Consider the following 25,075-nt stretch of genomic DNA (forward strand, 5'->3'; position numbering starts at 1 on the left):
CATCAATAATAATGCTTGTCTTCACATCAGATAATTTTTAAAAGGGTTCAAACAGGCCAAATTTGGGTGTAGTCAAATCAGCAAGTAAACTATGCTCCAAAACCACAAATGACTGGACAGGATTCTGTCGAAGTTCTCTGTAAAAACACCTGCTTTTCTTCAACAGGCTCTGCATCACAGAATGGATGAAGGCCACGTGGAAGCCTCCATGTCCAGTAGGGGGCTGGGTGGTGAGGAGGAGCAGGATTAGGTTTAGAAGAATGGGATGAGGCCAACAGCTTCCACTTTCAATAACATCTACAAATCTGTATTTCAAGTTAATTAATTCCCAATAGCAGTGCACAAAACCATTTTTGAAACAAATTATCAACCTGCTTTCATATGCTCTTATGTCCACATTAACCAAAGAAATGCTCACTGACTTTTAACTCCTGTTTGTTTAATATTTGGCACTGTCTTTTTTTTTTAGCTTTAGCTGTGGCTGGTGTAATCAGACACCATGTACCAGGCAAACCTAACCCTTGAGGCCCTGATTACTTGAAAACAGTAGGAATGGACCCTCCCTCCACCAAATAGAAAGGAGGTGGCTGCATTCAAGCATTATTCCTTGTTCTCTAGACAGGTGGTGGCAAGGGCTACTACTCAAAGGGAAGATTCTGGAAATGGCTCTTGTGGGAAAATAAGGAAAATACATTAGTCTTTTCAACTAACCTAGAAAAAAAAATTCTTGGCAACTTCAGAACCAATGGAGAAGAGAAAATGTGTAAGCAGAAAGTTCTCGGATTACCATGGCATCTTCTCTAGGTAGGTGGAAGTACTCTCACTCATGACCTGGGTCATCTTATTTGCAGAATAATTAAGAATGAGAACTTTCATTCTGTCAATGAAGTGGTATATAACTCTAATTAAGGGATTATTACTTTAAATGAATTACCTCTCTTTCCTTCATCTTGGGCAACTCATTAGGGAAAAACCTACCTTTTGACATTTAGAAAAGATTTTTTTTCTTCCTGGATCTTGGAGTTCCAATCTGTTGCTTCAGTTGTTCCCAGTATCTACATTGCTTTCCCCCTCATCTTCAGGGCTTTTCTTGTATGTCATCTCTATGGAGACTTCTTTGGCTGCCTTGTCCAAAAAGGTAACCTATATTAGATGCCCCACCTCCATTCTCTGCTTTATTTTTCACCTTAACACTTATCACAATCTAACTTACTACATGTCTTATTGATTCACCTTTTTTTTTTAATCTCATGTGCCAGAATGTAGGATTTATGAGAGCAGGAATTTTTGTCTGTTTTGTTCATGCTATATCCCCAGTGCCTAGAACAATGCCTAAAACAGAGCATCAGTAAATATTAGTTGAATTAGTGAATTAATTCCACAGAGTGATCAGATAATAGTGTTGGCTTGAAATTCTATATTTGAAAAATCAATTTTGGCCACTAGATGCATAGAACGTATCTCTGGTAAGATATACAAAAGATGAGTAAGAGCATTTACCTTGGGGAAAGGAATCTGAGGGGGAGATATTTACCTACAATTTTATAGCTTTATGTACTAGTCAATCTTTAAATCTTTAGAATATTTTATCCTCACTCAGAATGGTGTATCCGAGTGCTGAGTATCTGATTATTTTTAATTCTTTTTGTAATCTTCAACAGAAAAACTAATAAATGTTAATTTAAAAATAAGCACATGTATGTGTAAAAATCTACACATACACATATGTTGTATTCAATAAGACAAAGTTAATATAAAAAGATACATCTAATTCTATGTTTTGATTCAAAAAATCATATGTAACAGATGAACAGAACTGGTTTGTGTGGTATACTGGTACCAAAGACAACTGATGTGAATAAGAACTTCCCACTTATGAAGAGATTTTGAATACTGAGGAAAGAACCAAGTAAAAGAGTATTCTTACAACCTTATTTATATCAATGGCATGGCAGTAAGTATTTCAACTGGGGCAAGGGCTTGAAAAGCATTCCAATTTTCACTTGAATTTCAGGGTAAGGCTAAGTATTACACAGTATAGTATCTCTAGCAAGATTTCCTGAGAAAAATGGAAAGAAACCATGAAAATCAGAGTATAATCAGGAAAGTCAGAGAACTGGGTTAACAAAGTAGTAGAATTAAACTAAAAAGCATAGTCCTTTGAAGAGCAAGAAAATTCAGAATGAAAAGAAGGAAGATGTGGCAAGTGAATATAACTCAACAGCAGAAACATATTGCTCTCAATATTGTGTAAGTAAACATGAGACCTAGGCCATATATATTATAAAGGGAAGGTTTACAGATTTGATTCTTTATTTTCTGGCCATGAACTGTAGATATTAAGTTTGGGGAAAGTGCCCTAGATTCCTATTTATAATTCACAGTGGCCTGTGGTGATGATGCATAGCAAATTTCTCAAAGAGACCAGGGACAAGAGAAAGCAGCCCTGCGGGATAAAAACCTTTTTCAAGGAGAGAAAAGAGGCAATCATGAAACCCATGTATCATGCTGCCCTTATCCTTCACTTCTTTAAACAACACTTGGTTATTTTGGTATCTTTCTCCCTTCTCCCTCACTCTCTTGATTATTTCACTTTCCAACCAAACAGTCTTTGATTTTATTTTTAATCTACCTAACACCAGCTGTTGCCAGAGCCTTCCTATTAAGAGGCTTAGTCCAAACAGTCTGATCTTTAAAGCAAACATCCAGCACATGGAGCCAACACAGCATTTTGGAAAGGACACTGGTCCGAATGCCTGGGTGGGAATTCAGCTCTGCCTATTCCTAGCTGGGTAGCTTGAGGCATGCTGCTCAGTCTAGTCTCTCTAAATCTCACTTATCTTTAAAATGTGGCTAATAAGACCTGCTCTCTTTGCAGAGGATGGTTAAGAGGATCAAACTGAATAGTGCAAACTATAAAGCACTATATACAAACATAAGTTATTTTTCTGATGACTTTCATCAGATTTTGTTATTGTTCATCAAAAATCTGAACAGAAATAGAAAAACTGCCCTAGGAAAACGGCAGAGTGTATTTAACGCACTTGCTTCATGTCCAGCTGTAATAAAAGTCAGATAATGAGTATTTTCAGGGGTGTTTCTAAAGATGCAAAACTTTGGTTTCAAGATATTAGCTTGAAACCAAATTGCATTAGGTATAATCACACCATGTTTCATTTCATGAGGTTCAAAGAACTGAGAAGCATGGAATATAATCTTACAGATGGTCTTTGAAGATGTTTCAAGAGCTAAAGCTAACACATCCAATTATGATATTTTTTAAAAATGTGTCCTTCATCCAGCTTCTCTCATCCTCTTGACCACTGAACTCTCTGGAATACAGGAGAATCAATACAAAAAACCTAAGGGAAACTCTCAAGTTAGTGCCGAGGGAATGACAGTAGATTCTGCTTTTAATCAAAAAGACAGATGAGTAAAGTTTATGCTATACTTTGCACACAAAAAGTATTATACTATCCTCAAAAACATGAGGCATGCAGAAAATAAGGGAGAATAAGGCCTAACTAGAAAATTGTCTTAAGGTAATATGAAAATGGTCTGTGAGACTATTAAAAACAAATATCCACAGAAAGAATGACAAAAGCATTAAAATTACATCTTAACACACCCTGTGGATGTACCCTGATGACAAACAAACATATCAGTACTTAATTTTTCTTTACAATATGTTCACATTTTGCTACTAAAAATATTCAAACCATATCTGTCAGTTGCCCCACGACAGTTCCTCTTTTAAGTGTTAAACAAGCTATGTGAAACAAACTCCACTAACCAATAGCACACAAAATAAAACCAAACCAATGAACAGAGAATATCAAGCTTCGGATAAGCTGTTATAGATGGAATGCAGTTCTAATTTGGGCTTCGGTTTTAAACAAATCATTAAAACGATACCTGAGAGGAGGAACAAAAATCAACCAGTCCCTGGACTGTCAAACATTACTTTCCATAAAGTACATAAACAAGCACAGATATTACCTTACAAATGAAGTTATCTTACTGCTTTCCATTTCCTTCCAGTAGCAAAGGGAAATTTTAAACAAAGTGCCCATCCCAGCACATTTCTGCAGATAAAAGCACTGGCAATTGAACCCTGCTGTGGCTGGCCCATGTGCAGTAAAATGTTAAAGTCCTGCTCCTGACAGCCAATCCAAAGCTGCTCAGACCTCCCAGGCCTCCCAGGGTGATCAGCCTGGCTTTGTGGCAATACAATGGAGGTTAAACATTTCTTCGTATCCATTTAGAAGCAAGAAAAATCTGTTTGGTTGCTCAAAATGATTTAGCAAAACACACAATAGGTTATGATTTGGTAATCCTGTTTCAAGAAAGTAAGTGCCATATTTTCACCTATGAGGGGGAGATTGTAAAGCTGTCACATAGTTTCTTCTTTCTTTTTAAATCTTGTACTAACTCAAAATAACACTTTAGAATGGCCATCTGGGTTTTTATTCCTTTTGACAAGACACAATAACTGCTGAGACTGGCTTCTTTATTTCAGCCTCAGAACCTACATCACATAGATGGTAGAACTTGCTGTCCAATGACTCACAACAGTCATTTCTGAGTTTTCTTTCATGGAAGCCTAGAAACTCTATTTGATTCAGTTAATTTAAGATCTCAGTAAAAATAAATATTATAACTATTTTTCTTACTTTCTTTCCCCCTACCTATTTATTTCTGAATTTCATTCCTCTCTCAGGCTTCTCTAGTACCCACAGTCATGAGTATTCACCCATCCAAGCTGTAAGAATTTTAACATGTTGCTTATTATTCTTCTTCTAAGCCAGATGCTGTTGGTACCTAAGTACACAAATAAATAATGAATAGTGAGCTGGTATTTTCATTAGAGTGCATAATACATTAGGATTATATTTCATGATAAGAAGACCTTTAAAAAGTAATAGAAGGTATTTCTAAAATGTATTATGTCCAGTAGGACCTCATTGCTGAGGCCGCCACAAATCCTTAACCATTTATTTTGCTTAAACTTCTAAGGATTGCTTTTCAAGCTTTCAGGTTCTCTGGAAAAACTTCAAGAGAAGCAGGTTTATAAGTCATTCACCAGCTATGATTCAAGTTTTGAAAGTTTCCATTTACTGTATTTTCAATTATGGTTATTCACTTCCAAACCTGAAAAACTGTTCTGCATTTATTACAGTGACTGTTACATGAACAATGGGTGAATATATTTCTTTGAAGCTCTTTTCAGCATTTCTTAAAGACCTGCTTAGAATAATGTCCTTCTTCACAAAAGCACAATCAACATGTAACCTAATCTCCTTCAAAGCATATTGTCAGAGAGATCAACAATGACTGTAATCCCATGACCTCTGAAACCCAACCAAGTAGAGACATCAGAGAATCTTGACTGGCTCCTATCTCTGCACATCCATTTCTCTGCTTAATATGTCCCAATGAGCTTTGACTTATGCTAATAAAAACTTGAAAAGTGGAAATCATTTTCTGATTTATTTTCATTCTTTCAAAAGACAAAAGAAGTAGGGAGGAAAGCCTTTAAACTTATCTCCTCTTGATTATATATCTACTGCTATGTATATGTGTTACTAGTGGTACCAGCTGATAGAAAACAGAAAATAATCAGCTGCCTAGTCATTGATACAACACACAGGACTGATTACAGAAACCAGGTTAGACACTATGATTTATATGTTACTCCTTTTGGTATTTTCCAATCATTTCTTTCAAGTGCATTTATAAAATTTAAATATGCATTTCCATTGGAAAGAAGAATTTGCCCATGTTTTCCTATTAATATGTTAACATAACCTTTTCTTTTCCTAGTTAGCTATTCCCACAGGTATAAAAAAGGCTCACACACCAACTTGAAAAAAGGTTGCATTTTCAAGAACAGTGGAAGGACTACTTAAAATGGTGCTTTAAACTGTGATTGTGCTCTGAACAGTAAGGGCTCAATGGAGGAGAGACGAGTCTTGATTAAGCAGCTTGGCTGACCGAGCCTAATGAGAATTATTTCAGCACACTACTTCACTACAGCCCCAGACCCATTAAACACGAAATGTTTCTGCAGGCCCATTTCTCACTCTGGCTCCCACTGTGCCTGTTACTTTGCGGCAGTAGTTACTCACTGGGCTACTAAAATAATTTTTGGTAAATAGAGGTACTGGGTTTAACAGGCTCCTCACAATCTATCATTGAATCTGTCATTTTATGACAAGAATGGGTACTGTCCCACCAAAACAGGACTGCTGGGATGGCCATGCAGAAGGGGGCCCTTTGAACTAATTCTTTGTCTTGACCTGACAGTGATTACTCCTTTCTCAAAAGCAGCTCTGTCTTCCAAAATGTAATTTGGGGTATCTCATTTTAAGCTCATCAGGTTATTATATTTCATCATCTAGTTTAACACACTCTGAAAGAGGTAGTTCCATTTTAGGGGCCAGGGGAGGCGATTCGTGGCACCAAAATGTACACGCAGCTTTCTGTTTCCCTCAATCTCTCAGATTGTCCAGACCTATCCATTACAGGAACATAACTAATTTTCTATATAATATAACTTAGTATCTATTTTAAGCACACAAAAATATTAGATGTACTTTTTTACAGAAATATTTTTTCATTTAAACGTAAATATATATATATCAAAATTTTGATTAAAGTAGATACAGGCTGGGCATAATGGCTCGTGCCTACAATCCCAATACTTTGGGAGGCTGAGGCAGAAAGATTGCTTGAGCCCAGGGGTCCAAGACCAGCCTGGGCAACATAGTGAGACCTCGTCTCTACATAAAAAAGAAAATTAGCTGGGTGTAGTGGTGCACACCTGTAATAGTCCCAGTTACTTGGGATGCTGAGGTAGGAGGATCCCTTGAGCCCAAAAGGTCAAGGCTGCAGTGAACTGTGACTGCACCACTGTACTCCATCCTGGGCAACAGAGTGAGACCCTGTCTCTAAACTTAAAAAAAAAATAGATATAATCAGAAATTTTCAGCTTTTAATAAAGTACTTACTATGCAAATGTTATAGTTCTAAACACCATAATGCATGTGTGGTATATTTGCCCTTGTGCCTCAGTTTCCTTATATGTAAAATCAGGATAATATAGTACCTTCTTCGGAAGGCTATTATGAGGATTAAATGAATTAATATTCATAAGTTACTTACATCAGTGCCTGGCATATAGCAGATGCTATGTATTTCTTTTAAATAAATAGAAATAAAACAGACAACATCTATGAATGAAAAGATGAGTAGAAGATTCTTTCAGGACTTCATCCAGAATGCAAGAGTTCTACTTGGAGCTACTCATTTACCTTCATGATCTTTATTTTTGACATTATTTAGCAGGCCTTTATAATGGCCTAAGTTCACATTCATTGCCAGTTTTTTTCTGCAATGTCTTTATAGGTTCTCCTAGCACAGAAATGATGGATGCTTTTCTTTTAAAATTCTTCTACATGAAGTAAAAAGAATATCAATTAGCTGGCTGAACATGACGTAAAGTTTTTGTTAAAGTAGCCCATAAACTAGGTGGGAAAAGTGAATTAACCAAGTGTTTCTTTCCTCTCTCCTGAAATGCTATGCTATACCAAGAAGCTCACCAGGCATCAAAGAGTGTGTTTCTCAACACTGCAGATCTGCATAGAGACAAGTTAAGTGTCACATCATTTGATGAAAGTGTCACAGGAGTCATCTGTTTCTGTAAATACTGTACAGAGACCCAGGAACCCCACAGACAATCTGATGGCACAGCAGACTGACATCCTATTGCTTTTTCATAATTTACTGATAGGCAAAATGCCAAAGTTCTAGAAAGGCATCATGATGCTTAGTTAAGGGGAATGACTGAAAAAATGTTCTTGATGCAAACTGGTATATTTTTCAATATTTCAAGAGAATAGTAGAGAGTGGGTTACTTTCTGAATCTGGGCACTATCAAAACACCAAGACTGAAATTTGCTTTTTTGTGAAGACAGTCATCTAACATTCATTAATTCTCGGCTCACTCCTTCTCTTCCTTTCAATCACCATCTCCTTACCACTCATGTCCCTCCTTGTTTAGAATACATATGGGTTTTCCAAAACACTGCTTTTACAAAAGAACTGTGGTATTGTGACAACTAACAATGATTCCTTAAAAAAAGAATCCCTGTGAATGAAAGTAGTCAAACGCTGGATGCCTTTAAGAAGAATACTAAAACTAACCAGAATTTATCATACACTATATATTTACAACACTTTATATAGAGCTTCTTTATGGCTACTAATGTACATATCAAGACAAGGTAGACATGGGTTGTGTCAATACAACACACATCTTATTCAAAACATGTCTAATTGCATTGCTTTTAAAGTCATCTTAGTGAGAATTATCTTTGTATACATGAAAATGTATCAGACAATTCAAAGAACAGAATAGACAATGTTATCATAACTGAAATTTGGAAGGATGTAACAAGAGATAGAAATAAAAAGAGAAAAAAAGGAGGTTGTAAAACATAAAAGGATCAAATCTATGCAATTGCTGTTTTGTAGATCAAAAAAGGTCAAATATCAGCAATTTTATATGATTCAACCTAACTACTTCCCTGGGACTGCCGAGCTCAAGTAATGTCCAAATCACTTAACAGAAATACAACCAGTGTTCCCAGAGCAAATAATTTCCATTTATATCACTAGTTGTAAAACAAGGCTTACTACCATTTTCTGGAAGTTTCCGTTGCTATAGCAATAATCTCCGAAACAACCACACATTACTGAAGTGTGTTCAAGTACTGAGGTAATTTTTCCTACCTCTTTCTCATCATATATTTAAACACACACGCACACACATGCGTGCCCTTTCTGGAATATTCTCTCCAGAATATCTCTATATAAGAATATACTACATGTAAGTTTATTTTTTAAATAACTTCACTGCTGACATCTAGCACCATATTTGAATAATGCAGAAGGAATTCATTTGTAAAAATAAAATAGAAGAAGGCTTGATAATTCTATTTTAACAAAACTCACCAAAATCACCCTAGCTGGAAGAGATCTTTTTAATCAGATATTTTCAAATATTTTCTAAACTGTAAAGTCTATCACGTATTCCTAGAAAAAAATTTAACAAATTATCTTTTATTACAGTTGTTAACAATGATGTTTTGGGGACATGTTAAAAACCAGGCACTCTGATATATTTTTTAATAGTCTGAGCACTAGGTTAGAATCTGTTAGAAGATGTGGAACCCTAACCCAAAAAATTCAGAAACCCCTAAACACCTATTGTTCATACAATAGAAAGTTCAACAACCCAGGTTAAGAGTTCCTAAAAGATCAATACAACTCTTTTAACTGACTTTACTCCTTCTGCTACAATTCATCCTACTAGTCACTCATCTTTCTTTTCCTTAGGCAACACTATGGGAAATAATAACATTCTTCACAAAATCCCCATCTCTATTGTATCAGGCTTTCCTTACAGTTCTTGTTTGAATGTGTGTGTCTGTGTGTGTGTGTCCGTAATTTCAACAAAGCTGCAATCTTAAATTTTTAATTTTTGAAGTCAACATTATGTCATAAATATTTTTCATATTGCTAATAATATTCAGAATTATAATTTCAAGTTAACACACAACATTCCACTGAAATGCTGTGCTATAATTTTTATCACAACATCAAGAATTTTTGAACATTTTCCTTAAAAAACAGAAGTAGAAACATGTTTATGGATGTGCCATTCCACATTATTTTTTAAATGGTTGCATTGTTATTTTTAGCACAACCAGAAGTGTATGTGATCACCTTTACATGCTGCAGAACTGGAAATTACGTTAAATATTTCAAACAGTTCAATAGATGTAAGACATGATAATCTTCCCAAACACCAATTAGCATCTATTACCCACAGGTTAGATTTCCATTGCCTATAGAATAAAATCCTTGGTCTCTTATTCAAAATCCTTTACAATCCATCCCCTACCTATGACTCCAAATTGATCTTCCATGAGACTTAGGCTGTTCCAGCTAAACAGGTCTATGGTACCTATCCCTAACACACCAGGCCCATTCCACCTGTTTTCTCTGTTTGCAGACACTGTTCTTGGAATGTGTTCCTCACTCCTCTCCCTCTGTCCAAATCCCTCTCTTTCTTCAACAACAAGATCCAAGTCCATTTGCCCCATGACCATTTAGCTGAGGAACATGGCCATCAGATCACAGTCCTTCCTGAGATGAGAAAGCCAACATGGGGGCATGGCCCACTGGACAGTGTGTGCCTGTGAGTAACCAGACACACCAAGGAGGGAACAGGCTACCAAACATCACCCTCCCCACTTGATTTCTTCAGATTATTTAGAAATAGAAATAAAATAGTATCTAGTAGTCAAGCAATAATAAAATGGTATGCCCTGATATATCTAATATTTTATACAAGATGAGAAATGAGAACTAAAGAGACAAATTAGGAAATAGGAAATGTTGACCATTTTGCTCTTTATATTATATTAAGACTGGGTTATGTAATAAAAGGTAGCATTTATTGAACCATTCTATCACTGTTTTAGGCATATTTACATCCATTAATTAACAATCTTTATAATAACACTGATATATTTCCAACTACTGTTGCCATTTTACAGAAGAGGACACTGAAGGTCAGAGAAGTAACTTGCTTCAAGCCACAGAGCAAGAAAATTATGGATCTGGAATTTGTTAGTATATGTTAGTGTTAGTGCACTCTCTTTTAAACCACAGATATTGTCACATAAGAATTTGTATTAAATCTCATGTTGACCATGCCACATAAATCATAAGCATAGGCTTACTAAAGCAATAAATGCTTCTGCCACTGATGTATTTCCCTTTACAGAACACATAAGAGATTCCTTATATTTTTCCTCACAAAATAAAAAATAAACAGAAGATAAGAGAGTGGAAACTTCCCTTCCGATTTCTCACCTGGCTGGTTCATGTCCTGTGGATCTGTCCCACCTGCTTTTTTTTTTTTTTTTTTTTTTTTTCTTCAGTTTTCACTGCAAAGACAAGTGGCCGGCTGGCTGGCTGCCAAGTAAGGGAGAGTAATTTGAAGAATGCTTGGGAGCTCTCAGATTCAACTATTTTGATCTCTCTTCTATTCCTTAGATGCAGAAAATGCCTACCTGCTAATCTCACACAGAAGTCCCCAAAGACATATGTCCTTAGAGCTAATTCCAGGGTACCGAAGTGAAAAATGCTTTTTATTGGCTTTCAGATGTATTTTTCCTCCAGCTGAACCACAGAAATCTTACTGTTGCTGTAAACTGAACAGTGTCCTCTCATATCTCAAATTACATTCCTGGGAGAGATTCTAGCTCACACATAGGACAGATCCATCACTCTATTAACTATCTACTGCTTCCCACTGTTGATTAATTATTTTTTCCCCTCTATTTATATTTTCCACAGTCAGTAGGAAGCAATACCATTGATGAGGATTAACATAAAGAACAAAAGAATATTTTCAATTACCTATCTTTAAATCAAGACACTACTGCTGAAAATGCCTCTCTCCTAACTATTTGGTTTGAAATGACCTTACACATAAATGGAGGCCCAGAGCCCCATCTTATTCTGGTCTATATAAATTGTTAGTTGTCCATGACCCCGCTTCATTCAAGTGACCTTTCTTCTAATTCAGGATTTTGCTGACTTTATTTTCTATAATTACTCATATTTAAGAGGTTGTCTAATACCATCCAACTCATTTACATAACTGAGGCAGGCAAATCCAGGACAGGACCTTAAGCTTCTTCTACCAGTCCAGTGCCCTTTCCCGGCTGTCTAATCCAATTTGATGCTTTTTGTGATAAAGCTTCTGTTATTCGGTATGTTTGCATCCATTTGTATGCACCCAGAAGAATGGATGCAGTGTTTACAAAAATAAAATGATAAAAAGCACAGAAATGTTTTAAAAGAATGAAAACCAGAGAGATTAGCTGATTTAAAATTATCTGTAGGAATTAACAGCTAAAATGACTTGCCTTTCAAACAACATTATATGTTGAATTTTTTAAAATCATGGGTATTGATTACGAGTATGTTAAACGTTAAAAGGTTCTCCTGATTTTTTTTCACTACCCTCAGTATTGTGCCAGCCAAGAATATAGTTTTCCAGATTCTTCTAGGGTTCACTAGAAACTTTAAAATGTTCTAAAAGATTTTATCTGAGGAAACCCAATCTAATTCTATAGAGATCTACTAAACCTAAGCTCTCTCATCATCCTCACACATTTCAAAAATTTTCCACACACATTGTAAAATTCACGTAAAGAACTGAATGTAAAAATTATTTTTAGGTAAAATGTAACTTTCATATCTCTTAAGTAATAACAATAAATAATTACAAGTAAATAACTACAGTTAAATAGATTCCTTTTTGAATTAAAAGATAATTTTAATTGAGATAACTAGATAAGATAGAAAATTATTAAGAAGAGTTCTTCCAATAAGTCACTGATAAGAGCAAATAATAGTAAAAATAAATGTATTTTGCATTATAGTGAAAAACTGGTTAACACAGCCTGGCATGGTGGCTTATGCCTGTAATCCCAGCACTTTAGGAGGCTGAGGAGGATGAATTGCTTGAGGCCAGGAATTCAAGACCAGCCTGGACAACATGGTGAAACCCCATCTCTACTAAAAACACAAAAATTAGCCGGGCTGGGGACCCACACCTGTAATCCCAGCTACTCAGGTAGGTAAGGTGGGAGAATCGCTTGAACCTGGGAGGCAAAGGCTGCAGTGAGCTGAGACTGTGCCACTGCACTCCAGCCTGGGTGACAAAATGAGACTTCATCTCAAAAAAAAAAAAAAAAACACCATGGCTACCCTCGTTGGGTCCCCTCCCTTTGTATAGGACCTCTGTTTTCACTCTATTAAATCTTGCAACTGCACACTCTTCTGGTCCATGTTTGTTACGGCTCGAGCTGAGCTTTCGCTCGCCATCCACCACTGCTGTTTGCCGCCATTGCAGACCCACCGCTGACTTCCATCCCTCTGGATCCGGCAGGGTGTCTGTTGTGCTCCTGATCCAGTGAGGGGCCCACTGCCACTCCCAATCAGGCTAAAGGCTTGCCATTGTTCCTGCACGGCTAAGTGCCCGGGTTCATCCTAATCGAGCTGAACACTAGTCACTGGGTTCCACAGTTCTCTTCCATGACCCATGGCTTCTAATAGAGCTATAACACTCATCGCATTGCCCAAGACTCCATTCCTTGGAATCCGTGAGGCCAAGAACCCTAGGTCAGAGAACACGAGGCTTGCCACCATCTGGGAAGCAGCCTACCACCATCTGGGAAGCAGCCTGCCACCATCTTGGAAGCTGCCCGCCACCATCTTGGGAGCTCTAGGAGCAAGGACCTCCCTGCAACCCAGTAACATTTAGCGACCACGAAGCAACCTCCAAAGCGGTGAGTAATATTGGACCACTTTCACTTGCTATTCTGTCCTATCCTTCCTTGGAATTGGAGGAAAATACTGGGCACCTGTCGGCCGGTTAAAAACGATTAGCGTGGCCGCCGGACTTAAGACTCAGGTGTGAGGCTATCTGGGGAAGGGCTTTCTAACAACCCCCAACCCTTCTGGGTTGAGAACATTGGTCTGCCTGGAGCCAGCTTCCACTTTCAATTTTCCTGGGGAAGCCAAGGGCCGACTACAGGCAGAAAGCTGTAGTCCCTAACTCCTAGCAGTAGCCCTTTGAGATCATGGCACAGCCAGAAGTCTCTACTCAAGTCGCCCATGCATGCGCCCCTACCTTTCCTTCTGACCCATACCTCCTGGGTCCCAACCACGACTTTCTTAAAAGTGTAGCCCTAAAATTCTCCTTACCTCTGAATCTACTTCCTCTGATCCCTGCCTCCTAGGTACTAATGGTTCAGACTTTCATTTCCTCTAGCAAGTTGCATCTCCAAAGGGATATAAGGAAGCTCTACACTGCATCCTTACGCATCTAGGCTCTAAACCCAGGGAGTCTTGTCCCTGATGTCCCTACCGATTTAGGTATAGAGTTCTCAACATGGGCAGTTATGTGGGACCCATTCCCCACCACCCTTGCCAGGGCCCCAAGTTTGTAAATGGCTAAGAGAGGAAAGAGAGAGAGAGAGACAGAGTGAGACACAGAGAGAGGGAGAGACAGAGAGAGAGACAGAGAGGAGAGAGAGAGAGAGAGAGAGGAGAAAGAGGCAGAGAGACAAAGAGGGAGTCAAAGAGAGAAAGAAAAAGATAGAAAGAGTAGAAAAAAAAGTGTGCCCCATTCCTTTAAAAGCCAGGGTAAATTTAAAAACCTATAATTGATAATTGAAGGTCTTCTCCATGACCCTGTAACACTCCAATACTACCTTGTTGTCAGTGTAAATAAGGGTGTAGCCTGAAAACACTGAGACCACTGACAACGCATAGCTTTCCTATCAAAAATCCTTAACCCAGTAACCCGCAGATGGCCCATATGCATTCAATCTGTAGCGGCAACTGCTTTACTAACAGAATAAAGTAGAAAAGTAACTTTTAGAGGAAACCTCATTGTGAGCACACCTCACCAGTTCAGAATTATTCTAAGTCAAAAAAGCAAAAAGGTAGCTTACTAACTCAAAAATCTTAAAGTATGGGGTTATTTTGTTAGAAAAAGGTAATTTAACACTAATCACTGATAATTCCCTTAACCCAGAAGATTTCCTAACAGGAGATTTAAATCTTCATTACCATACAAAGGTCCGACCATACCTAGGAGGAACTCCCTTCAGTACAGGATGATAGATGGTTCCTCCCAGGTGATTGAGGAAAAAAATCACAATGGGTATTCAGCAATTGATAGGGAGACTCTTGTGGAAGCAGAGTTAGAAAAATTGCCTAATAATTGGTCTCCTCAAACGTGCGAGCTGTTTGCACTCAGCCAAGCCTTAAAGTACATATAGAATCAAAAAGATTATCTCAATCCTGACTCAAAAGGTTACCTACACCCTCTGTGAAACGAATTTACATAAGAACTGTTTATGGGAATGCATCTTGATGGGGCAGCTGGGTTGTTATGAAATACTCAGGAATCCAGCCTAGCTCTAGGACTCATCCCTGAGCACAAAGGCAATGTTGGGCATGCTGGTAAAGGACCACTAGAATCCAGCAGTCCGAACCCCTTTCTTTGGGTCAAGAAAGGCGGGAAAACAGGTGCAGGACTGCTACATTGGTGGCGTAACTAATCCGATAAGCAGAGGTCCATGGGTGGTGACGCACTCTGGAAGGGAATAAGCATTAGGACCATAGAGGACGCTCTAGGACTAATGCTCATCGGAAAATGACTAGGGGTGCTGGCATCCCTATGCTCTTTTTTCAGATGGGAAATGTTCCCCCTCAAGGCAAAAACACCCCTAAGATGTATTCTGGACAACTGGGACCAATTTGACCCTCAGACTCTAAGAAAGAAACGACTTATATTCTTCTGCATTACCTCCTGGCCACGATATCCTCTTCAAGGGGGAGAAACCTGGCCTCCTGAGGGAAGTATAAATTATAACTCCATCTTACAGCTAGACCTCTTTTGTAGAAAAGAAGGCAAATGGAGTGAAGTGCCATACGTGCAAACTTTCTTTTCATTAAGAGACAACTCGCAATTATGTAAAAAGTGTGATTTATGCCCTACAAGAAGCTCTCAGAGTCTACCTCCCTACCCCGGCATCTCCCTGTCTCCTTCTCCAACTAATAAGGACCCCCCTTCAACCCAAATAGTCCAAAAGGAGATAGACAAAGGTGTAAACAATGAACCAAAGATGGCCAATATTCCCCATTTATGCCCCCTCCAAGCAGTGGGAGGAGGAGAATTGGGCCCAGCCAGAGTGCATGTACCTTTTTCTCTCTCAGACTTGAAGCAAATTAAAACAGACCTAGGTAAATTCTCAGATAACCCTGATGGCTATATTGATGTTTTACAAGGGTTAGGACAATCCTTTGATCTGACATGGAGAGATATAATGTTACTGCTAAATCAGACACTAACCCCAAATGAGAGAAGTGCTACCATAACTGCAGCCCGAGAGTTTGGCGATCTCTGGTATCTCAGTCAGGTCAATGACAGGATGACAACAGAGGAAAGAGAATGATTCCCCACAGGCCAGCAGGCAGTTCCCAGTGTAGACCCTCACTGGGACACAGAATCAGAACACAGAGATTGGTGCCGCAGACATTTGCTAACTTGCATGCTACAAGGACTAAGGAAAACTAGGAAGAAGCCTATGAATTATTCAATGATGTCCACTATAACACAGGGGCAGGAAGAAGATCCTACCGCCTTTCTGGAGAGACTAAGGGAGGCATTGAGAAAGCATACCTCTCTGTCACCTGACTCTATTGAAGGCTAACTAATCTTAAAGGATAAGTTTATTACTCAGTCAGCTATAGACATCAGAAAAAACTTCAAAAACTTAGAAACCCTATTGAACTTGGCAACCTTGGTTTTTCATAACAGAGATAAGGAGCAGGCAGAACAGGACAAACGAGATTAAAAAAAGGCTACCACTTTAGTCATGGCCCTCAGGCAAGCAGACTTTGGAGGCTCTGGAACACAGAAAGGCTAGGCAAATCGAACGCCTAATAGGGCTTGCTTCCAGTGCGGTCTACAAGGACACTTTAAAAAGATTGTCCAAATAGAAATAAGCCGCCCCTCGTCCATGCCCCTTATGTCAAGGGAATCACTGGAAGGCCCACTGCCCCAGGGGATGAAGGTCCTCTGAGTCAGAAGCCACTAACCAGATGATCCGGCAGCAGGACTGAGGGTGCCCGGGGCAAGCACCAGCCCATGCCATCACCCTCACAGAGCCCTGGGTATGCTTGACCATTTAGAGCCAGGAGGTTAACTGTCTCCTGGACACCGGCGCGGCCTTCTCAGTCTTACTCTCCTGTCCCGGACAACTGTCTTCCACATCTGTCACTATCCAAGGGGTCCTACGACAGCCAGTCACTTGATACTTCTCCTAGCCACTAAGATGTGACTGGGGAACTTTACTCTTTTCACATGCCTTTCTAATTATGCCTGAAAGCCCCACTCCCTTGTTAGGGAGAGACATTCTAGCAAAAGCAGGGGCCATTATACATCTGAACATAGGAGAAGGAAAAACCGTTTGTTGTCCCTTGCTTGAGGAAGGAATTAATCCTGAAGTCTGGGCAACAGAAGGACAATATGGATGAGCAAAAAATGTCCGTCCTGTTCAAGTTAAACTAAAGGATTCTGCCTCCTTTCCCTACCAAAGGCAGTACCCCCTTAGACCCGAGGCCCAACAAAGACTCAAAAAAATTATTAAGGACCTAAAAGCCCAAGGCTTAGTAAAACCATTCAGTAGTCCCTCCGATACTCCAATTTTAGGAGTACAGAAACCCAATGGATAGTGGAGGTTAGTGCAAGATCTCAGGATTATCAATGAGGCCGTTGTCCCTCTATACCCAGCTGTACCTAACCCTTATACTCTGCTTTCCCAAATACCATAGGAAGCAGAGTGGTTTATAATCCTGGACCTTAAGGATGCCTTTTTCTGCATCCCTGTACATCCTGACTCTCAATTCTTTTTTGCCTTTGAAGATCCTTCGAACCCAACGTCTCAACTCACCTGGACTGTTTTACCCCAAGGGTTCAGGGATAGTCCCCATCTATTTGGCCAGACATTAGCCCAAGACTTGAGCCAGTTCTCATACCTGGACACTCTTGTCCTTTGGTACATGGATGATTTACTTTCAGCTGCCCGTTCAGAAACCTTGTGCCATCAAGCCACCTGAGCACTCTTAAATTTCCTTGCCACCTGTGGCTACAAGGTTTCCAAACCAAAGGCTCAGCTCTGCTCACAGCAGGCTAAATACTTAGGGCTAAAATTATCCAAAGGCACCAGGGCCCTCAGTGAGGAACGTATCCAGCCCATACTGGCTTATCCTCATCCCAAAACCCTAAAGCAACTAAGAGTGTTCCTTGGCATAACAGGCTTCTGCCGAATATGGATTCCCAGGTATGGCAAAATAGCCAGGCCATTATATACACTAATTTAGGAAACTCAGAACGCCAATACCCATTTAGTAAGATGGACACCTGAAGCAGAAGCGGCTTTCCAGGCCCTAAAGAAGGCCCTAACCCAAGCCCCAGTGTTAAGCTTGTCAACAGGGCAAGACTTTCCTTTATAAGTCACAGAAAAAAACAGAAATAGCTCTAGGAGTCCTTACACAGGTCCGAGGGACAAGCTTGCAACCCGTGGCATACCTGAGTAAGGAAACTGATATAGTGGCAAAGGGTTGGCCTCATTGTTTACAGGTAGTGGCGGCAGCAGCAGTCTTAGTATCTAAAGCAATTAAAATAATACAGGAAAGAGATCTTACTGTGTGGAAATCTCATGATGTGAATGGCATACTCACTGCTAAAGGAGACTTGTGGCTGTCAGACAACTGTTTACTTAAATATCAGGCTCTACTACTTGAAGGGCCAGTGCTGCGACTGCGCACTTGTGCAACTCTTAACCCAGCCACACTCCTTCTAGACAATGAAGAAAAGATAGAATATAACTGTCAACAAGTAATTGCTCAAACCTACGCCACTCAAGGGAACCTCTAAAAGGTTCCCTTGACTGATCCCGACCTCAACATGTATACTGATGGAAGTTCCTTTGTAGAAAAAGGGCTTCAAAAAGCGGGGTATGCAGTTGTCAGTGATAATGGAATACTTGAAAGTAATCCCCTCACTCCAGGAACTAGTGCTCAGCTGGCAGAACTAATAGCCCTCACTCGGGCACTAGAATTAGGAGAAGGAAAAAGGGTAAATATATATACAGACTCCAAGTATGCTTACCTAGTCCTCCATGCCCATGCAGCAATATGGAGAGAAAGAGAATTCCTAACTTCCGAGGGAACACCTACCAAACATCAGGAAGCCATTAGGAAATTATTATTGGCTGTACAGAAACCTAAAGAGGTGGCAGTCTTACACTGCTGGGGTCATCAAAAAGGAAAGGAAAGGGAAATAGAAGGGAACTGCCAAGCGGATATTGAAGCAAAAAGAGCTGCAAGGCAGGACCCTCTATTAGAAATGCTTATAGAAGGACCCCTAGTATGCGGTAATCCCCTCTGGGAAACCAAGCCCCAATACTCAAAAGAAGAAATAGAATGGGGAACCTCATGAGGACATAGTTTCCTCCCCTCAGGATGGCTAGCCACCAAAGAAGGAAAAATACTTTTGCCTGCAGCTAACCAATGGAAATTACTTAAAACCCTTCATCAAACCTTTCACTTAGGCATTGATAACACCCATTAGATGGCCAAATCATTATTTACTAGACCAGGCCTTTTCAAAACTATCAAGCAGATATAGTCAGGGCCTGTAAAGTTTGCCAAAGAAATAATCCCCTACACTACACACTATACATTTCAATGCCTGTATCTTTAACCTCCTTGTTAAGTTTGTCTCTTCCAGAATCAAAGCTGTAAAACTACAAATCATTCTTCAAATGGATCCCCAGAGGCAGTCCATGACTAAGATCTACCACGGACCCCTGGACCGGCCTGCTAGCCCATGCTCTAATGTTAATGACACGGAAGGCACCCCTCCTAAGGAAATCTCAACTGCACCACCCCTACTATGCCCCAATTCAGCAGGAAGCAGTTAGAGCGGTCATCTGCCAACCTCCCCAACAGCATTTGGGTTTTCCTGTTGAGAGGGGGTACTGAGAGACAGGACTAGCTGGATTTCCTAGGCCGACTAAGAATCCCTAAGCCTAGCTGGGAAGGTGACAGCATCCACCTTTAAACACGGGGCTTGCAACTTACCTCACATCCGACCAATCAGGTAGTAAAGAGAGCTCACTAAAATGCTAATTAGGCAAAAATAGGAGGTAAAGAAACAGCCAATCATCTATCGCCTGAGAGCACAGTGGGAGGGACAATGATCGGGATATAAACCCAGGCATTCAAGCTGGCAGTGGCTACGCTGTTCGGGTCCCCTCCTTTTGTATGGGAGCTCTGTTTTCACTCTATTAAATCTTGCAACTGAAAAAAAAACCTCGCAAAAACCAAACCAAAACGAAAAACTGGTTAACACGTCTAATATTTCCATAACTCATTTTTTGCTGCTTTGAAAAGTAACAGCACATACTACTCTCCCAAAGTGAGCAATTAACAATAAAGTTCAATGAACTGCTTATACTCCATACTGACATTCTGTCCCATTAAATACCAATTCCCTAAGTATTTATTAAATGACTATTACATGAAGTGTACCATTTTAGGAGCTACTGGGTATAGATAGAAATTTTATAGTGGGAGAAACCACTGGAATTATTTAGCTTATATTTCTTACTTCATAGTTCAGAAAAAAAGTACATAGAGACAATTGCCTAGTATGGGCAATAATGTCCTAACCTTATTTCCAAACAAAAATACATTTTAGAAATTAGGGCATCATTCTTGCTGCCTTTCATTATATGAAGTCAAGGATAAGGGGGAGGGAGAAGATAAGAAGGAAGGCTTGCTTCTGACTCTATCAATAGAATAGGATTCAACTCAATGCGTGGAAGTTTTAATGAAACAAATTAGCAGGACCTGATGAACAGGGGATAAAGAATGTGGGTCCCTGATAAATTCAATATTTTATAAAGAAATAGTGGAATGATGAAGCGAATTCAAATAGGAAAACTGATCATTTTACTGTGCATATTATATATGGACATAAGAGAGGACTGGAATGAGAACAGAAAGTCTGGGTTCCAGGTTCATCTTTGAACCTTAGTGAACTGTGTAATGCTGGCAAGTTACTCAACCCAGAAAGGTTCCTCAGTTATTCAGTAAGATGATTGTCTAGATAATTACAAATATCAAATCTGGCACAAAGGTTCCCAAAATCCCATGGGAAGTGTTTTGTCTAGAAATAAGGAAAACCTATCTAAATATTAAAGCTGTTCAAAAATGGCAGGCATATCATTACAAAATAGTGTTTATAAGAGCAACTTCTCCCTTGAGATTGATCTAAATATCCTCAAAATCTTGCTATGAACTGTTTGTGTCCTCCCCCCAAATTCATATACTGAAGCCCTAATCTTCAATGTGATAGTATTCAGAGGAGCAGCCTTTGGGACATAACTAGGTCATGAGGGTGGAGTCTTCATGATGGGATGAATGCCCATATAAGAAGAGACATGACAGAGGTGAGCTCTCTCTCCACCATATGAGGATACAGCAAGCTGGCCATCTGTGAACCAGGAATAGGGCCTTCACCAGGAACCCCACCAGCTGGCATCTTGGTCTTGGACTCCCTACCTTCCAAAACTGTGAGAAATAAGTTTCTATTGTTTAAGCTACCCAGTCAATAGCACTTTGCTACAGCAGCCTGAGTGAAATTAAGGCAGTCCAAAAGCTATGTCATACCCTGCAAGCTGCACAAGTCTAGGAGGCCTAGAACAATGGGTGTCTGTGCGGGAGCCCAGGAGTCGATGGCAGGGAGCAGATAAAAGCAAGCCATGCCAACTGCTGTGGGCTGTAAGAGCCTCTGATGGGCATTAAGCATGAGATGATCCGATTTTTATTTAGAAAAGTTTCTTCGATGGCTGTGTGGGGGACAGATTTGAGAAGTTGCTACGGAGACTAGCTGTGGTAGTTCAGGTAAGAAATTATGCAGGCTTCAAGGCAGGCAGTGGGGGTGGTGAGGAGACAATGACTGTGGGATTTACTTAAGAGGCAGTGTCAACACAATTTAGGAGGAGTGGGAGGAATTTAGAGATATCACATCCAATCCATTATTTTACATATGAGGAAACTTTGGGCTAGACAGATTAATTTTCTTGTTTAAGAATCTAAATTTAACTACTGGCAAGACTAAAATTATTTGAGTCTCCTGATTTCCAGGGATCTTTTTCCTCCCAACACAGTATGCTTTTTTACATGTTAAAATGTTTTTGCATGTTGAAGTATATTATCCAGTATTAGCCATCTTTGTTATTAAACACTTCTGTATAGGCTATTCTGTCATCATGCATTACTCCATATTTCTACTCACTACATGGTTAATTAGCTGGTTAATTCCATTAGGCTAATTTAAGAAAATAATAATATACAGGTTTATTTTGAGACTTCAACATTCTTTTCTTCTACCTCCTACTCTATTGTAAATAGAGGACAAAAAGTGCTGGGTTTAATGTCACCTCTTACAGTAACGGTATTTTTCTAGCCAATATGCATGAGATTTGGGAAGATTAAGTGGCAGAAAACCTGGAGCCAGGGCACAGACAGGCTCTCTAACATCTAGAGCATGCTGTCCAATCCAGTAATCACTAACAACAGGTGGCAATTAAGCCCATGAAATGTGGCTGGTCTCTATTCAAACTGCATGAGTACATACATGTTTGGATTTTGAAGATTCAGTAGGAAAAAAGCAGAATGTGAGCTACCTCATTAATTGCTTAATATTCATCATATGTTTAAATAACACTTTAGATTTATTGGGTTAAACAATAAACATTAAAATTAATTTCACCTATTTCTTTTTACTGTTTAAAAATGTATCTACTAGAAAATTTTAAATTACATATGTGGCTCATATTATATTTCTGGTTTTTTTTTTGAGACAGAGTCTTGCTCTGTCGCCCAGGCTGGAGTGCAGTGGTGCAATCTCGGCTCACTGTAAGCACTGCCTCCCGGGTTCATGCCATTCTCCTGCCTCAGCCTCCGGAGTAGCTGGGACTACAGGCGCCTACCACCACGCCCGGCTAATTTTGTGTAGTTTTATAGAGATGGGGTTTCACCGTGTTAGCCAGGATGGAATCGATCTCCTGACCTCGTGATCCACCTGCCTCGGCCTCCCAAAGTGCTGGGATTACAGGCATGAGCCACCGCACCCAGCTTATATTTCTATTAGACTGTGCTGCTGTAGAAATTTACAATGTATCTCAAGGAAGTAAGGCATTCATAAATAACATCACAGGGGCCAGGTGAGCAGTAAAAGAAGCTATGGAGATAAACTGTCTAGGCTAATCAGAATTTACCTAGGCTCCAATCCCTCAAAAGCAGAGAAAGAAAATCCCAATAAAATAAAGTCCTGGATTCTATTTCAAATTCAGAATGAGAACCATCCCCTGAGGATTTGATCCCCAAAAAAATCCTTCTAAGGATATATATATTCCTTAACTAATACTCAATCCCTAAACTCTGCAATTCATGAGTGGAAGTAGTATTTTCCTAACTCAAAGGGATCCAGGATACGCCTGATGAGGGGTTCCTTAAAGCGAGAATCTTTTGCTTATGAGGGCCTTGCAGAAAGTTTTGAGCAGCTTCCAAAAAATGTGAGGAATGCCTCAAGGCTGGCTACACAAAGCGCTCTCCTTGGTCCTGAGACCTGTCTTTGGTTGAGCTCAGTCTCTGTTCCCCAGCCAGTGAATTGAACCCCTCCACCTTAGCCTTGCCCTGCTTTATTTACTCTGCCTAAACCCGCCTCCTCTCCACCCCCATACTCTGTGCACATCCCAATCACTGCACTCACCATGTTCTAGGAGGGTGTATTTATACATTCATCTGTCGCACAGGATGGAGCTCCTTGAGGCTAGGAACAGCATTCTGTATTCATCTTTGTGCCCCAAATACACAGGTAAGAAGTAGGGACTCAAAAAATGAATAAATGTCTACCTAATACCTATAACTGTGCTACTTTGTGATGTGTTGTATCTCCTTTGCTGAGCAGGGAAGAAATTTGAGAAAAAGATAGATTTCAGATGTGATTTTCTTGTGGGTAGAGATGTGCATGCATGTGTAGGTGTGCGTGTGTAAGTGAGTGAATACATGTGTGGAAGACACAGTGGAAAATATCAGAGGAGGGGCAGAGCCAGGGCAAAGACCCAGAGTGGGTAAAAACAAGGTATGTTCAGAGCTTGACAAGTTCTGTTAGGCTGAGCCTGGGGGTTGTGAGGGAGGAGTCAGAAATAAGCCTTATCTGTCAACTAGGGAGATTGGCTGTTATCCTTGGGCAGGGAACAGGAGCTTCAGAAAGATCTTATTTAGAGGACTGACAGGATAAAAGGAGTATTTTAGGGAGCAGTGTGCTGCAGGAGAGGATCAAAAGCAAAAATAGCATTTAAAAAGTTACTAGGGTATTAAATGAGGGGGAAAGGCTCCCTGGGCTTGATTTTTGAGGCAGAGTTTGCAGAAAATAAGAATTGGGGCTGGGTGTGGCAGCTCATGCCTATAATTCCAACACTTTGGGAGGCCGAGGCAAGCGGATCACTGGAGGTCAGGAGTTCGAGACTAGCCTGGCCAATATGGTGAAACCTCGTCTCCACTAAAAATACAAAAAATATTTGGGCATGGTGGTACACAGCTGTAGTCCCAGCTACTCGGGAGGCTGAGGCAGAAGAATCACTGGAACCCAGGAAGTGGAGGTCACAGTGAGACGAGATCGTGCCACTGCACTCCAGCCTGGGTGACAGAGCGAGACTCCATCTCAAAAAAAAAAAAAAGGAAGGAAAGTCTTTAGGGGCAACCAAGGAATGTATGAGCTATCAAGATGGAGGGGGCAGGGGGGATGTATTGGCAAGACAGGATTTAGGGAAGTTTTGCTATGTGATGGGCTGTGTAAAATCTCTATGTACAAAAACCTAAGTACAATCGACATTATTTTTCCAAGGATTTCACAATTGGGCTGATATGAGTAATACAGCGTGACTCTACAGCCTAGAAACTGACCAAAGAGAGCACTGGTTTGCCAAGTTTTAGGTTGGTTGTATTGTTATTACTGCTCTGAGCCTCTCAGCAGTTTTGACTTCACTTATTTAAGTCACTATTCCTGTTACTGCTCTTTAAATTTGTGTAGTTATGAACTCTTTTTTTTTTTTTTGAGACGGAGTCTCACTCTGTCACTTGCATGATCCCGGCTCACTGCAAGCTCCACATCCTGGGTTCACACCATCCTTCTGCCTCAGCCTCCCGAGTAGCTGGGACTACAGGCGCCTGCCACCACGCCTTGCTAATTTTTTGTATTTTTAGTAGAGACGGGGTTTCACCATGTTAGCCAGGAAGGTCTTGATCTCCTGACCTTGTGATCCGCCCGCCTCAGCCT

At 40.0% G+C, this 25,075-nt stretch overlaps 1 protein-coding gene across 32 annotated transcripts in view; it reads right to left on the reverse strand.

The window, feature by feature from the left end:
- NRCAM (neuronal cell adhesion molecule) overlaps positions 1-25,075 on the reverse strand; it is a 314,317-nt gene that overhangs the window by 181,349 nt on the left and 107,893 nt on the right. Inside the window, exon 1 of one of the 32 annotated variants that reach the window (XM_063667715.1) lies at positions 4,000-4,106. The exons of 30 other annotated variants lie outside the window; for them this stretch is intronic. The gene's annotated coding sequence lies outside the window, so the exon portion shown is untranslated. Of the gene's footprint in view, positions 1-978; positions 998-3,999; positions 4,107-25,075 lie in introns of those variants that run through there. One more of the 32 variants, XM_063667717.1, reaches the window with a different exon arrangement.

Source organism: Pongo pygmaeus, chromosome 6 (genome assembly GCF_028885625.2).
Source record: "Pongo pygmaeus isolate AG05252 chromosome 6, NHGRI_mPonPyg2-v2.0_pri, whole genome shotgun sequence".
Taxonomy (NCBI): Eukaryota; Metazoa; Chordata; class Mammalia; order Primates; family Hominidae; genus Pongo; species Pongo pygmaeus.